The sequence below is a fragment of the Pinus tabuliformis genome, chromosome 2_2 (assembly GCF_031772625.1).
Source record: "Pinus tabuliformis cultivar Carrire ecotype Pingquan chromosome 2_2, CPIR1, whole genome shotgun sequence".
Taxonomy (NCBI): Eukaryota; Viridiplantae; Streptophyta; class Pinopsida; order Pinales; family Pinaceae; genus Pinus; species Pinus tabuliformis.
The window spans coordinates 1,000,222,506-1,000,236,463 of NC_142300.1; the positions used below are offsets into that span (position 1 = coordinate 1,000,222,506).

Consider the following 13,958-nt stretch of genomic DNA (forward strand, 5'->3'; position numbering starts at 1 on the left):
CAAATTGCCCAAGTATGTCCCCATGAGATTATTTTCCCTGGAGTACTACAGGCAAATAATCAACTCTGATGAAATCCATTTCATGAAAGCAAAGAAGAAAGCCCAGCTGAGGATCAAAGACCACTTAGGCCCATTTGTGTGCAACAACAGAAAAGCAGGGAAAGAAGCAGAACATATCATAGAGACAAAGATGTGTTTAAAGAAGATCTTTGCTTGGGCATATGATCCTCAAAAGCATAAACTTGCTCCTTACTTCCACCGCATAAATCCAGAGATAGAACAATATGCCAATTTAGATGAATGGAGGGAAGGAACATTAAAAGAACTAGATAGTGATGAGGTGGAAGTTGAAAATGTGATGAAAGATTTGGAGAAGGGACTTGACCTGGACTCCTTTGTATAGGTGCATGCAGAGTCTTCCCAACGACCAACCCAAGAATCCAATGCTCCCACAGCAGAGCCTTCACTGAGGCAAACTCAGGAAACAAGTCCATCTACATCAGAACAAACAGAGAAATCAGAGCAGCCTGAAATATCTGTGGAATTGACTCCACCACAGCCACTACCAGCTCAAACCTACATGGAAAATCCTCCAGTGCTAGAGACTCCTCTAAACGAGGAAAGAAACTTGAAAAGAGAAAGGGAAGTAGCTACCCCTTCTAGCAGACCCACAGATCAACCCTTTACTAAAAGGCAAAGGTTGAATCCTTATTCAAAGGAGGAATTCATTGGAGAAACTACTGAGAGCTTGAGAAAGGAAGGGACAGATAGCCTACAGACTTTCCCAACAGGTGGGACACCCTCAAGTTCACAAAGGCAAGAGCTAGAAAGACAACCCAACATAGAAGTTTCATCTTTCAGATCTTCTTCTGAAAAGATCATAGATATAAAGGGTAAGTTTAAAGAGATCAAGGCAAAGAATGAGTAGTTGAAGGCCCAAGCCTATGCTCAGTACTTAAAGATGGCCCCTACAAACCAGACCAGACTGATGTCAGCTTTTGACATCAAAGAGGGCAAAATGCAAATGAGTTTCCTGAAGCCCACAGTGTTGCAGCCAAAGTCCTTGGCTGACTATCTTAAAATTGATTTTGAAGTCATGGCTAAAGACATCCACCCCATTGATCAGATTGAACTACACAAGCAAACGGGTGAGATGGTCTATTCAACACTAACCAGCAAGGCAATGATGGCTCATAGATTGCAAAATTCATTGAGCAACACTACAACCCAATTGCAGCTGGAGAAAGCCTCCTCACAGGAAAAGGATAGTAGAATAAAATCATTAGAAGAGTTAGTAATTGGATTGGGTCATGACCCAAAAGATGTTAAGGCAGCAAAAAGCTTAATTAAGAAAAAGAATGAAGACATAACTACACTTAGAAAATAATTGAAGTTGCCACCACTCATCCACCCTCAGACTGCTGATGTTATAGAAAATAAGAATGAAGAAGAACTTGTGGACTTGGTCCTTAAGTTAAATGAGCAGCTAAAGGAAACATGGTAGGAATTGGAAAATGCAGTCCAGTCCAGGCAGAGTGAGTCAACTACACAACCTCAAACTGTAGTGCCAGTAGTTTCAACAACAGTCCCTTCCACACTGGCAACTGTTTTAGCACCAAACATTCCTTTGGCAACAACTGCATCAGTGGAAGCAACAGGTACATCACAGGCAGGAACATCAACACCAAGCACAGAAGACTTGATTAAGTCAATGGAAGAACTGAAACTCCAAGTAACAGAACTACAGAAAGTGAAAGAGAAATTCACTACCTTGGAGCAAAAATATGATATATCAAAGATCAACTATGCAGAAGAGGTAAGGAAAAACAAAGGCATGGCCCAACAAATTAAAGCATTGGAGAAGGATTTGACATTTGAAAAGCCTTTGACAGACATTAGGAAGATATTGTGGACCAATATCATTGATTCCATCAATGATAGTTGGTCATCAATTCAAATTATTTTTGAACAAATTGATTTAGTGAAGCTTGCTCTGGAAGAAATTAAGAAGACCAAAGAAGAGTTGGGCAGGAAACCTGAGGAAGCTATCAGATTAATCAATTTTCTGAACAGTAAAAGCAGGCAACAGTTAGAACAACTGGACATTGAGGATAGGACTGCTACCATCCTCGAAATAAAGAAAGTGTTGACTAAAAGGAATCTGATGCAAGGCCTGGAACGTAGATGTCAAAGCATGTAGGAAGATATAGATGAGTTCATGAAGAAATTTGACATCTTAAGAATGAAAGGACTCCCCAGTCCTTTAGTCATCAATGATAAACTAATGGTTCAGATTGATTACATTGACAAACTACATCAGCAGGCTGACAGTCAGGCTAGTTCATCTTCAACCAAGGCATTACCAATAGGAAAAGTGCTTTACAATGGTTTAGAAAATCTCTTTTTTATTGAACATGAAGTAAAGCACTTATTCCCAGCACAACCCAATTTTGAGAAGTATACAAAAGCAGATGAAATTTACAGGAAGCTGATAAGAACAAGAATACCAAAGGATGATTGGTGGACTGATATGACTGACATCCTATAAATTACTATGGTAAACAGTGAGATAAATAGAAGTATTTACCATAGTAAATTTTGGTAAAAAGGATGAATGCTGGTGAATAGGTAAAAAGTATTAGTTACAGGTAAAAGGGTATCAGTTGAAAAGATCAAATTAGATGTCTAGCGCAGAGTTACTAAGGCAATAGTAAGATGCAGATTCGTAGAGGATGCCTCCAGCTCCTTCAACAAAAATAGGGACATCAACAATCAGTTCACTTTCTGTTTCTATATTCGAGACCATCTGTCTCTATATTAGTGTAAATAGATATTTTATTTTCCTAGAATAAATCTCATTTAGTTATGAGATATTTTGATGTAAATTTTGTATAAATACTTCATTACTCGAAGTATTAGGGGTGGATTCTACAACATTTCTATAGATATTTCTTCTGGAATTGAAGTTCTATTGTACCAACATTTGTATGGCTTGCTGGATCAAGGAATAAAGCTAAGGCAGTTTACAGGATACTTGTGTCAAACAGAAATCAAATAAGTATTCTATATCTCTTGTGTTTTATTGTTTCTCTTCTGTTTATTGAATAATCACATGTGTTTTCATGAAATCTGAATGGTAAACGACATAATGATATTTCAGAAGTTGCATTTCTGAAATATGTTTTAAAAGGTTTATCTTTCTTAATGTTTTCTTCTAGACTATCATAGTTAGGGAATTCTTAAATGCTCCCTTGCTTCCATAGTTTATCACAATGACCCATTTAACAAATAATACTTAATTGCTCCTTGTTAATGAGTAACCTCTATTCTACAAATTAAACCCGGTTAAAGGATTCTTCATTGCCCTTTCTCCCTCTTTATTACTATTTCATCCATCCATCTGAACTTGGCATTTGCCTTTTGTTTTACTACCTTGCCCTGTCAGTTTTCCCTTTGGTAATTTGATCTGATCCAGTTGAGCCATCACTTGATTTGACTCCATAGCCCAATGGCTTGAAGGCCTTGTTCTATCCATCTGCTACCAGAATTCCACCACCCAAACAAAATCCCCTACAAGCTTTCATAACTAGCCTAATATCCCATAAAACAAAGCTAAATCATAAAGAGAGAGCCCTCTCTGAGTATAGATTGGCTAGATTCTGTACTTAAAAGATTGGTTTGTGGTTACCTCGGAGTGTCCCTTCTTTTGATAACTTCTAAGGGAAAATCTGAGTGATAACATAGTGGTGACTCCACTGGGGAACCAGTTCCTTAGTAAAAAAAAATCTTTAAGAAACACAAAGTTTGATTATATGCATCTTAAAGAATCCATAGAAGTTATTTTGATATATGAAATTACAAAACAAAAACCTGAAATCTGGCTTCAAAAAGAACTCGATACACTAGGGCTAATCCTGACCCTAATCCACCCCCAGTGTTCAAGAACCCCAATTTGATCCCCAGAATTCTTAGAAGACAAGAAAGTTCTTTTAGCCCTTGACCCATATTTAGATCTCAATCTTGTCATGTTGAGTGGTTGATCCTAGAATAATTTCCCTTTGACGAGTACTTTGAAACCTCTTTGTTTCAAACTTCATCTGATTCTAAATTAGTGGACCTAGTCCAAGACCCAGAGTTCATCAAGGAAATCGAAGTTCAGAGAGCTAATTTTTTAATTGATATATATTTGTAGAACTCACCTCAATCTGATCTTACCACTGAAGAAACCTCTAATCCTTCTGTAGTTACTTCTTTTTCTGCTAGCTCATCATCATTCCCTAATCTCTCTCAACCTCAAACCACTCCACATTTGACCATTACTCCTAGCTCTCCATCCACAACTCAAACATCCACTGTTACCCCACCTCAACCTAGAATCATGGCACACAGGTTTGCTCCCCTTCTGTTTCCTTCCAACTTAGGTGCCCTTCCTCCAGGTTATCAAAGTAAAATCACCTTTTTTGCTGGCACTGGAACCTATTCGGCTCAGCAACATACTAAAAAGATGACAGACTATTTCAAAACTTACAAGATTGATACAGAGGATGTTCAAATGAGGATTTCCTTTCAGAGTTTATTAGGGGAAGTTAGGACCTGGTTTCAAGCCTTAAACCCCCCGAGTATAAATACCTTGAGAATTCTTTATCAACAATTCTTGAATAGATGGGAAGAGAGGAAGGACCCCCTTCAGATCTTGTCTAAATATGAAAACCTTAGAAGGGGACCTCAAGAAACTGTCCAAGAATGTTTCACTAGATTTAATAGTGTGTATAGTGCCATTCCACTAGATCTTAGGCCCCCACCTAGTTTAGCCTTAATCAAATTCCTAGATGGATTTGATTCTGATATGGCTTTCCAGCTGAGAGAACGAAACCCCCCTACTTTGGAAGATATGCAAAGCATAACAGTCAGTGTTGAAGTCAACCTGTTATCCAAAAGATCCAAGGCCAGGAGTGAAAGGAGTATACCATTAAAAGAAGAAAGCTCACCCTTCGAACAAAAGCTAGATGCCATAATTAAAGGAATGGATAGAATAGGGGACAGAGTTGAGATAATTGAAAGAAAATCTCCTTGGGATAGCTAGCAAGCTAATCCAGGGAATAATCCCAATTTTAGAAAGAATCAAAACCAGAACACTGGAAAGACTGGTCCTGACCAAAACATTAGACCCCCTTTCCAGGAAAACTATGCAAAAGCTTCTCACTCTGAAGACCCAGAAGAAGATACTAAAATTAATTTGATGGGGCTTGATGATGAAGAAGAAGTTTTCTTATCCCAAGATGATCAAGAGGCCCACATACTTAAACAGTTCCAAACCCAATCAGGAGAATCGTTCGACTTTAGGTAGGGATATGATTCAGCCATATTTGAGGTGCACAAGCAATACAATCTAATATGTAGGAAAATTGATGTCCCTGAAACAAACAAGAAATTAGTCTCAAATCAACCCAAATAATGTAAGACAGTAAACAAACCTTTGCAAATTTTTTCTAGACCAAACACCAAACCCCCTGACCCCATAATTGAAGATATCTCTGATAATCAACCAAACAATGAACAACCTTCCACTGCCCATCCTTCCCAAGAAACTATGGAGGAACCTCCAAAAGTTGATTTAGGAGAGTCAGAAAATCATAACTCTAATCCTGAAATGGATAAAGACACAGAAAACACAGTTGCTTGAAATCCAAGAGCCCAAATAGAAAAGTCCTTTAATTTGGAAGCAGAAATTAGCAAGATGAAAATTTTTGTTCCATTATCTGAATTAGCTAAACATGATGCTTACCGCACTCAAATCAATAGATCACTAAAAATTACCAGAACTGAAGACACATCTAATCTTTTTGATGATCAACCCGAGTTAATCTTTGGCCCAGAAGTGAATGGGAAACCATTGGAAGGAGGAATTCCTCCCTTCTATATTAGCCTAAACATACATGATAAGATTCTTCACAATGCCATGTTTGACTTTGGTGCATCTCACAATCTTATGCCCAAATCCGTCATGGAAAAGCTAAACCTAGACATCACTAGACCATACAGAGATTTTTTTTCTTTTGATTCCAGCCAAGTGAGATGTTTAGGATTGATAAAAGACTTGTGTGTTATTGGTTCAATATCCTGCAAAAACAATATTAATGGACATAGTGGTAGCTTATATACCACCTAAATATGGCATGATTTTGTCAAGATCCTGGGGTGCTAAGCTTCAGGGATCCCTTTAACTGGATATGTCATATGCCACTATATCGGTTTTTGGGCAACCCAAGAAATTATACAGAGAAACATTGATGAAATATGTAGTAAGTAGTCAAGAAAAACCCAGAAATTGCCCCATCTACTCATTACACTCTGATATGGATTCTTTCATCCTTTATAATACAAAAGCTAGTCCTTCAAATACTTTAGATGTTTTAGCAGCAGAACCAAAAGAAATTGAAAAAGAAAAATCAATTGTTCATATTAAGGAAATATCAAATAATGAAGAAAAACCAGATGACAATGAAAACCCAAATGCCATGGTTAAACAAGTTACAACTACCACAGATACAAATTATAAACATGAAATCCTTTGTCATTTAGAGTTTGATGGCTCAGTAAATAAACTAGGAGTAGGAGCAGGAGTTTGGGTGTACAATTTAGAAAATGATCATGCTGAAGGCCATGCCTATAGATTAAATTTTAGATGCAGCAATAATATGGCAGAGTATGAGGCTCTCTTATTAGGCCTTAAACTTGTTAAAAGATTAGGGGCTATGAGGGTGTCCATCATGGGATATTCAGAATTAATAATTAAACAGATTAAAGGAACTTACTCAACCAAGGATCCTAGATTAGGATACTATAGAGGAACAATAATAGAAATCCTCAACACTTTTTTGGAGACCTAGCTTGCAACTATTCCTAGAAAACACAACATGCAAGCCCACAGCCTGGCTATGTTTGCCAGAACCTGCAAATTACGTTTTCAACCTAATCATCAGTATACTGCTAAGATTAGGCATATACCAACCATCCCTGACAATCCTAAGAACTAGCAGGTTTTTGATAGTGATAAGAAGTTCAATAAATTTTTAACTTTAAATGAGGAATTTTCTAACCTTAAAATAGATGTTGATACAGTTACTAGTTCTAATCAAATAAATGAAGTAGAAATTAACATTTTGGAAGAGAATTCAATAAATATGCTTCACCCTACCAAATTCACACAAAGACAAATTCAAGACCTGAAACAAATGGACCTAGATGAAATAATTGAAGAAGAAACAGAGGTTATCAACCTAAAAGACAATCATTTACCCAAAGGATTGACTCCTATAGAATATTTGTTTGACTCTAATGACATTCCAAAGAAACCTAAAATGGAGCCTTTAAAAGCAAACATCAAGGAGTATAACTTAGGAACACGGGACAATCCCAAATTGATAAAATTGTCAAAATATTTACCTCCTGATCAGAAGCTAAAGTATGTTGAACTTATGAGAGAATTCCACGATGTCTTTGCCTGGAGTTATGAATATTTGAAATCCTATGACACCTCTATCATTTAGCACACTATACCTCTGAAAGAAAATCAAAAGCCATTCAAACAAAAACTCAGAAGGATTAAACCTGTGCTATTACCAACAATTGAGAAAGAAATCCAACGCATGTATGAAGCAGGGATTATTGCCCCTATTAGATTCTCAAAATGGGTATCTAATCTGGTACCTACTAGAAATAAAACTGGTGAAATAATATTATGTGTTGACCTAAGAAATGTGAACAAGTTCTCTCTAAAAGATAACTATCCGTTACCCAAAATGGACCATATATTGCAAAGGGTAGTTGGCTCCTCTAGAATCTCACTTTTAGATGGGTTTTCAGGTTATAACCAAATCTTACTCCATCCTGATGACCAAGAGGAAACAACATTTACAACACCATGGGGTACCTTCATGTACATTAAAATGACCTTTCGACTAAAAAATGCAGGAGCAACTTTTCAAAGAGAAATGGACATTTCCTTTGCAAAAGAAACTCATGATTTTCTTGTTATATATCTTAATGATCTCACCTTTATTTTCTAAATCAGATCAACAACACTTGGAGCATCTCAGGCAAGTCTTTTTAAAGTGCAGAAAATATGGTATTTCTTTGAATCAAAAGAAGTCTTTGTTCGGATAGGAGGAAGGAAAACTGTTGGGTCACATCATTTCTAAAGAAGGCATCCGAATTGACCCCTCCAGGATTTAAGCTATTTTACAAATTCCCTGTCCTAGAAACATTAAAGAGTTACAGGTATTTTTAGGAAAGATTAATTTTTTAAGAAGGTTTATCTCTAACTTAGCTGAACTCATTAGATCATTAAATAACATGTTAAAGAAGAATTCAACCATTAATTGGAAAATTGAGGCTAAACAATCATTTGAAGAAATTAAAATGGCCTTAACAAGAACACCAATCCTCACCAACCCTCAATTTGATAGAGACTTCATCATTTTTTCTTTTGCATCAAAACACACCATAGCTGCAGTTTTACTACAAAAAGATGATCAAGGATGTGAAAAGCCCATAGCATTTTTTAGTAAAGCTCTTAGAGATGCATTGTTAAAATACAAAACAATGGAGAAACAAGCTTTTGCATTAGTAAAGGCTCTTAAAGATTTCAGGGTCTATATTTTGTATTCTCATGTAGTAGCTTATGTTCCTAATGCAGTAGTCAAAGACATCCTAACTCGGGATGGAGTTGATGGAAAAAGAGGAAAGTGGATAGCTACTATCTTAGAATATGATTTAGAGATAAAACCCACAAAGCTAATTAAAGGTCAGGATTGGCTAAACTCATGGCAGAAACTACTTGTCAAGCCCTAGACATCAATCTCATTGCAGAGCTGGACAACGAGCAGGATATGGTGACTCCAGAGATCATCAAGGCCTTTTCACATTCACCTTAGTATGATGATATTATTTATGTGTTACAAAACCTGCAGGCTCCTCCAGGGTTGTCCAAAACCAAGAATAGATTTTTGAAAATTAAGTCTTCAAAATTTTGCTTCTTAGATAATTCTTTATTTTGGAGAAATCATGAAGGCATTTTGTTGAGTTGTTTAATAAAAGAAGGAGCTGACAAGGCTCTCTAAGAATTTCATGCAGGGGACTATGGTGGACACCTCTATTGGAAGTCAACTGCTGACAAAATTCTAAGAGCTGGATTTTATTGGCCAACCTTGTTTGCAGATGTGAAGAAATTTGTAACTTCCTGCCACAAATGCCAAATATTTGAAGGGAAAATAAAATTGTTACCTTTACCATTAAAGCCTATTTCCACTGAGAAACCTTTTCAACAATGGGGTCTTGACTTCATTGGGGAAATTCATCCACCTTCTTCGGGTCAACACAAATGTATACTCTCTGCAACTGACTATTCAACAAAAAGGATAGAAGCCATTCCCTCTAGACAAGCCACAGATACTGTCATCATAGGATTTTTAGAGGCCAATATTCTGTCTAGATTTGGTTGCCCAGATAAAATTATCACAGATAATGTCGCAGCCTTTAAGTCAAAGAAGATGATTAATTTCTATAACAAGTATCATATCACATTGGGTCATTCCACAACCTACTATCCTCAAGGGAATGAACTTGCATAATATTCCAATAAAAGTCTAGTTAATATTATCAAAAAACTATTGGAAGAGAATAAGAAAACTTGGAACAAAAAATTGATCAATTCTTTGTGGGCAGACAGGCTTACAACCAAAAAATCTATTGGAACCAGTCCCTACGAGCTAGTATATGGCATGGAGGTTGTTTTTCCCTCATCTTTAGGGGTTCCTGTCATGAAATTACTCCAAGAAGCTCAAGTGGAACCAAATGATATACAGAGAAGGATAAACTAGACCATCCATTTGTAGCAAACCAAGGAGGAGGTGTACCAAAGATCACAAATGCTACAAGAAAAACTTAAGAAATTTTTTGACAGAAGGACCAAAGTAAACGATTTTTATCTAGGAGACAAAGTATTAAGATGGGATTCTAGAAGGAAGGACAAAGGAAAACATGGGAAGTTTGACTTCTTGTGGAAAGGACCATATATAATATATGCTTTCAGAGGAAACAATGCATATTTTCTTAAAGAATTAGATGGTGCAGAACTTGAAGGAGGACCAGTCAATGGTCGGATGTTGAAACATTACTTTGATCCCAGTTTTTAACTCTGATTAGATTTCTAACTGTACATACTATATCCTTCATAATGTTCAGTGTTGATTGGATGGAAAAATTTTGCAGTTGAAGCTCGGAGAGAAGGCCCTAAGCTTCAAAAGTAATACTGTCATCTATACTAATAAAGTAGCAAGAAAAGGAAGATTGCAGAGCACAATCAAGACCTTTCAAGGGCCATTGGTCTACAGTTCTTGAAATTTCACAAGGAAAAGTCATCCCCAAGTGGAGCCACTGTTAGGTTCCTATACTAATAGGTTTCATATATCATAATTGACTTGGGTTAGCTCTGAAATATGTTCATACCTTTGCTTGTTGCAAGTGTTTTCCATATTTGTGAAAAAAACAAGAAATTAAAAAATGTAAAGAGGGTATGACCTAAAAGAATAAAGAAAAGGTCAAAAAATGAAAGAAAATGAACCCCAACAAAAAGAAAAGACCATGAAAGTGTGCAAGTCCAAATGCCACTACTATTTTACTTATTGAATAAAAGATTGTGTGCAATTTGTTAATTAGGCCACAATCCATGGTAACCAAATAGTTTAATCTTGGTTATTCCATGTTTCAATTTCATGTTGATAGGTAGAGAATAAAATCTAACCAAACTGTTTAATCTTGGCAGATCATTAGATTAGGTAGAGAAAATAAAGGGTCTCAACAGTTTAATCTGAGCCCTAGATGTAATAAGTGTAGATTTAGATAGATATCCCTATGTAAAAGAAAAGAAAGTTTGAGAAGGGTTTGCCAGTCTAAGTGCACCCTAATAAAGAAGTGAAAATGCTAGGATAAAGTAGGTAGGGTAAGTAGATGATGGTTGCAGAATAAATGTGTGGTGAATAGTTAAGTTTAAAGCTTAAATCTTTTGCTTTCATCATTTGGAAAAAGCACAATTCACATCGAGGACAGCACATGAAGGAAACAAAGTCAAATTAATTAACTTCCCTACTCCATTTTTCCCTAAAAAATTCACTAATTCCCCCTAAGTGCCAAAGGTAGCTATGACAAGTTAGAGGGGCTCAGAGCATTTCTCTAACTTTTGGAGGGACCAAACCCTCGGCCCAATAATTTTGAAATACCTGAAACACTTAAAGCCCTTCCATCAACAATTACCCCTTCATAAAGTCACTCGTTCCCCATATAAAGTTTTTTCGGGAAATTGAAACATTTTATCCCCAAAACCCTCATATTCATTTAGCCTAAGTTATAGTTGTTATATGATGAAATGTTTTCGGAAACATTTAACTTAGCGCACTGCATATTCCAAAGTCACATTAAACACTAATTAGTATTATTATCTAAATCCCGAAAAGATTTACCCTTTCACCGTATTATTATTAAAAAATCACAAAAATTACATATCCTGCCCCATGTTTTGTGAAATAACCTTAATAACGCTAATTAACGAGATTAACTAGTCAACCCATGACTAATTAAGGGCCTCGACCCCCGCCAAACTAAATAAAGGATTAATTAATCCTCACAATTAATTAACAACTTTCGACCAATCACATCGTCCCTGATGTAATTAAAGTCCTTAATTAAACGTCGGGCCCCCTCCGTTAAACCCCATCACATCACGTGCCCCGATGACCGTCCAATCAGATCTCTCAGATCCAATGACCATCGCTCATATCGCGCAGGCCTTTTGGTCAGATGTTATACGTGCGAAATGAGTTGTTTTCCTAAAAGCGTCGATGCTACGTGTCAACTGACTAGTGGAATCGCGCGGCCCTCCCTCAATACCGCCAGCCTCCCATAAGCGGTGTGATGAAACCCACTTACCGCCTCCCACAAATGACAAAACGTCACATCATTGACTTCACGCCACCTGTCCTCGTCGCTGAACCCGCAAAAGAAATGACTTTGCATAAAAAACAAATGAAATCTTCGTCCTTTTTTATACAATAGTTCCATGCATACACGCAGCACGTTCGAATAAACAAAGTTCATCCCCAAACTTTCAACCACCTTGCACGCTGCCCTTCAAAGCCGCTCCAGCCCTTAGTGTGCATCCTGCAAACGTGAAGATCATTGTCAATTGCCCAGAAACAGGTATCTACCATATTTTCTCCCAGAAACCCTGTTATTTACTGAAATCCCTCTGAAAATTGCTTTAAAACTCTAAATTTCAGTATAGTCTAGTGGCTAAGCTTAGTTCAAAACATCCCAAGCACCCCTATTTTAAACAAATTCATTGCAAAAGCCTGTTTTTTCCTTGAAAACAAAAGAACCAGGGATCTTGAAAACACAAGAAATAGGATGGGAACCCCCGTGGCCCTCAATGTACCTCCAATCACAAACTCCTCCAAGAGATTTGGACTATCTTCCCTTAGCAAATAAATACTTCCAAATAAAAGACCTTGAACATGTTGAAAACCCCCTGAAATTATATTGTCGAAGCCGGGATGATTACTTGAACAATACTGATATCATAGGATTTTGGGAATCAAATCTCCTAAGGTACTTCCTCCCTTATGTGCACATTTTCCCGGACATTATCCACCAATGTCAATTAAAACTCTAACATCAGAGCCATAACGTCCCCTGACCAGTCAGTCCTATTTACAATCACTGCTGGTTCAATTAATGAAATGTTATAGCTTCAGCCTGGCCGGAACCTCACCCCCATTTCCCTTGGGGAATTACTAGAAAGATCCACCAAAATGTCCAGTTCCGAACTCAGCCGTATTTTCCAAACTTTCATGCATAAGAAACATCTGCCCAAAGATCCCCCTCCCTATCTAACATGTTTCTTCACTGATATAGGCCAAAATATTGTTAATATGATTGTTGCCATTATGGGTTTCAATACTAGTGAGTTTTTTGATGAATTGGCCCTAGTCATCATGAGTATCTTCACCCCTGGTCAGCCTCCTGCTGTTAAATATGACTATGCTACATTCATAGATGAAAAAATCCATGACCAATTCACGAGGATAGAAAATAAGAGAGTGTTCAAGTATTCCACAGTCATATATCACCTCTTCCTTTACTATCAAATTGACAAGTTCCCCCTCTTTGTACAGAAGCTTGATACAAAAGGTAACCCTAGGTCAGTCATCTTCTCGACCTCTATTTTTCACCATTTATCCTCTTCTCCCTATTCATATATAGATTTCATTGATCAATTTGTCCATCCTATAACTACCATGCTGACAGGAAATTCCCCCCCAGAATCAATGATGATATCAAGAGAATCCTTCAGTTGTCAAGGAAGTATAGGATAGGTGACTGGTACTTATACCAGAATCATATTGAAATCAGAGTCTATGGGTGTGAACTGCCCCCCTACAAATTTCCCAAGTATGTCCCCATGAGATTATTTTCCCTGGAGTACTACAAGCAAATAATCAACTCTGATGAAATCCATTTCATGAAAGCAAAGAAGGAATCCCAGCTAAGGATGAAAGACCACTTACACCCATTTGTGTGCAACAATAGAAAAGCAGGGCAAGAAGCAGAACATATCATAGAGACAAAGATGCGTTTAAAGAAGAGCTTTGCTTGGGCATATGATCCTCATGGATTTATTTCTGATAGGAGACAAAAGCATAAACTTGCTCCTTACTTCCATCGCAGAAATCCAAAGATAGAACAATATGCCAATTTAGATGAATGGAGGGAAGGAACATTAAAATAACTAGATAGTGATGAGGTGGAAGTTGAAAATGTGATGAATGATTTGGAGAAGGGACTTGACCTAGATTCCTTTGTACAAGTGCATGCAGAGTCTCCCCAACGACTAGCCCAAGAAT

At 37.2% G+C, this 13,958-nt stretch overlaps 1 pseudogene; it reads right to left on the bottom strand.

The window, feature by feature from the left end:
- The window catches only part of LOC149196745 (beta-galactosidase-like), a 54,399-nt pseudogene that overhangs the window by 16,318 nt on the left and 24,123 nt on the right, over positions 1-13,958 (bottom strand).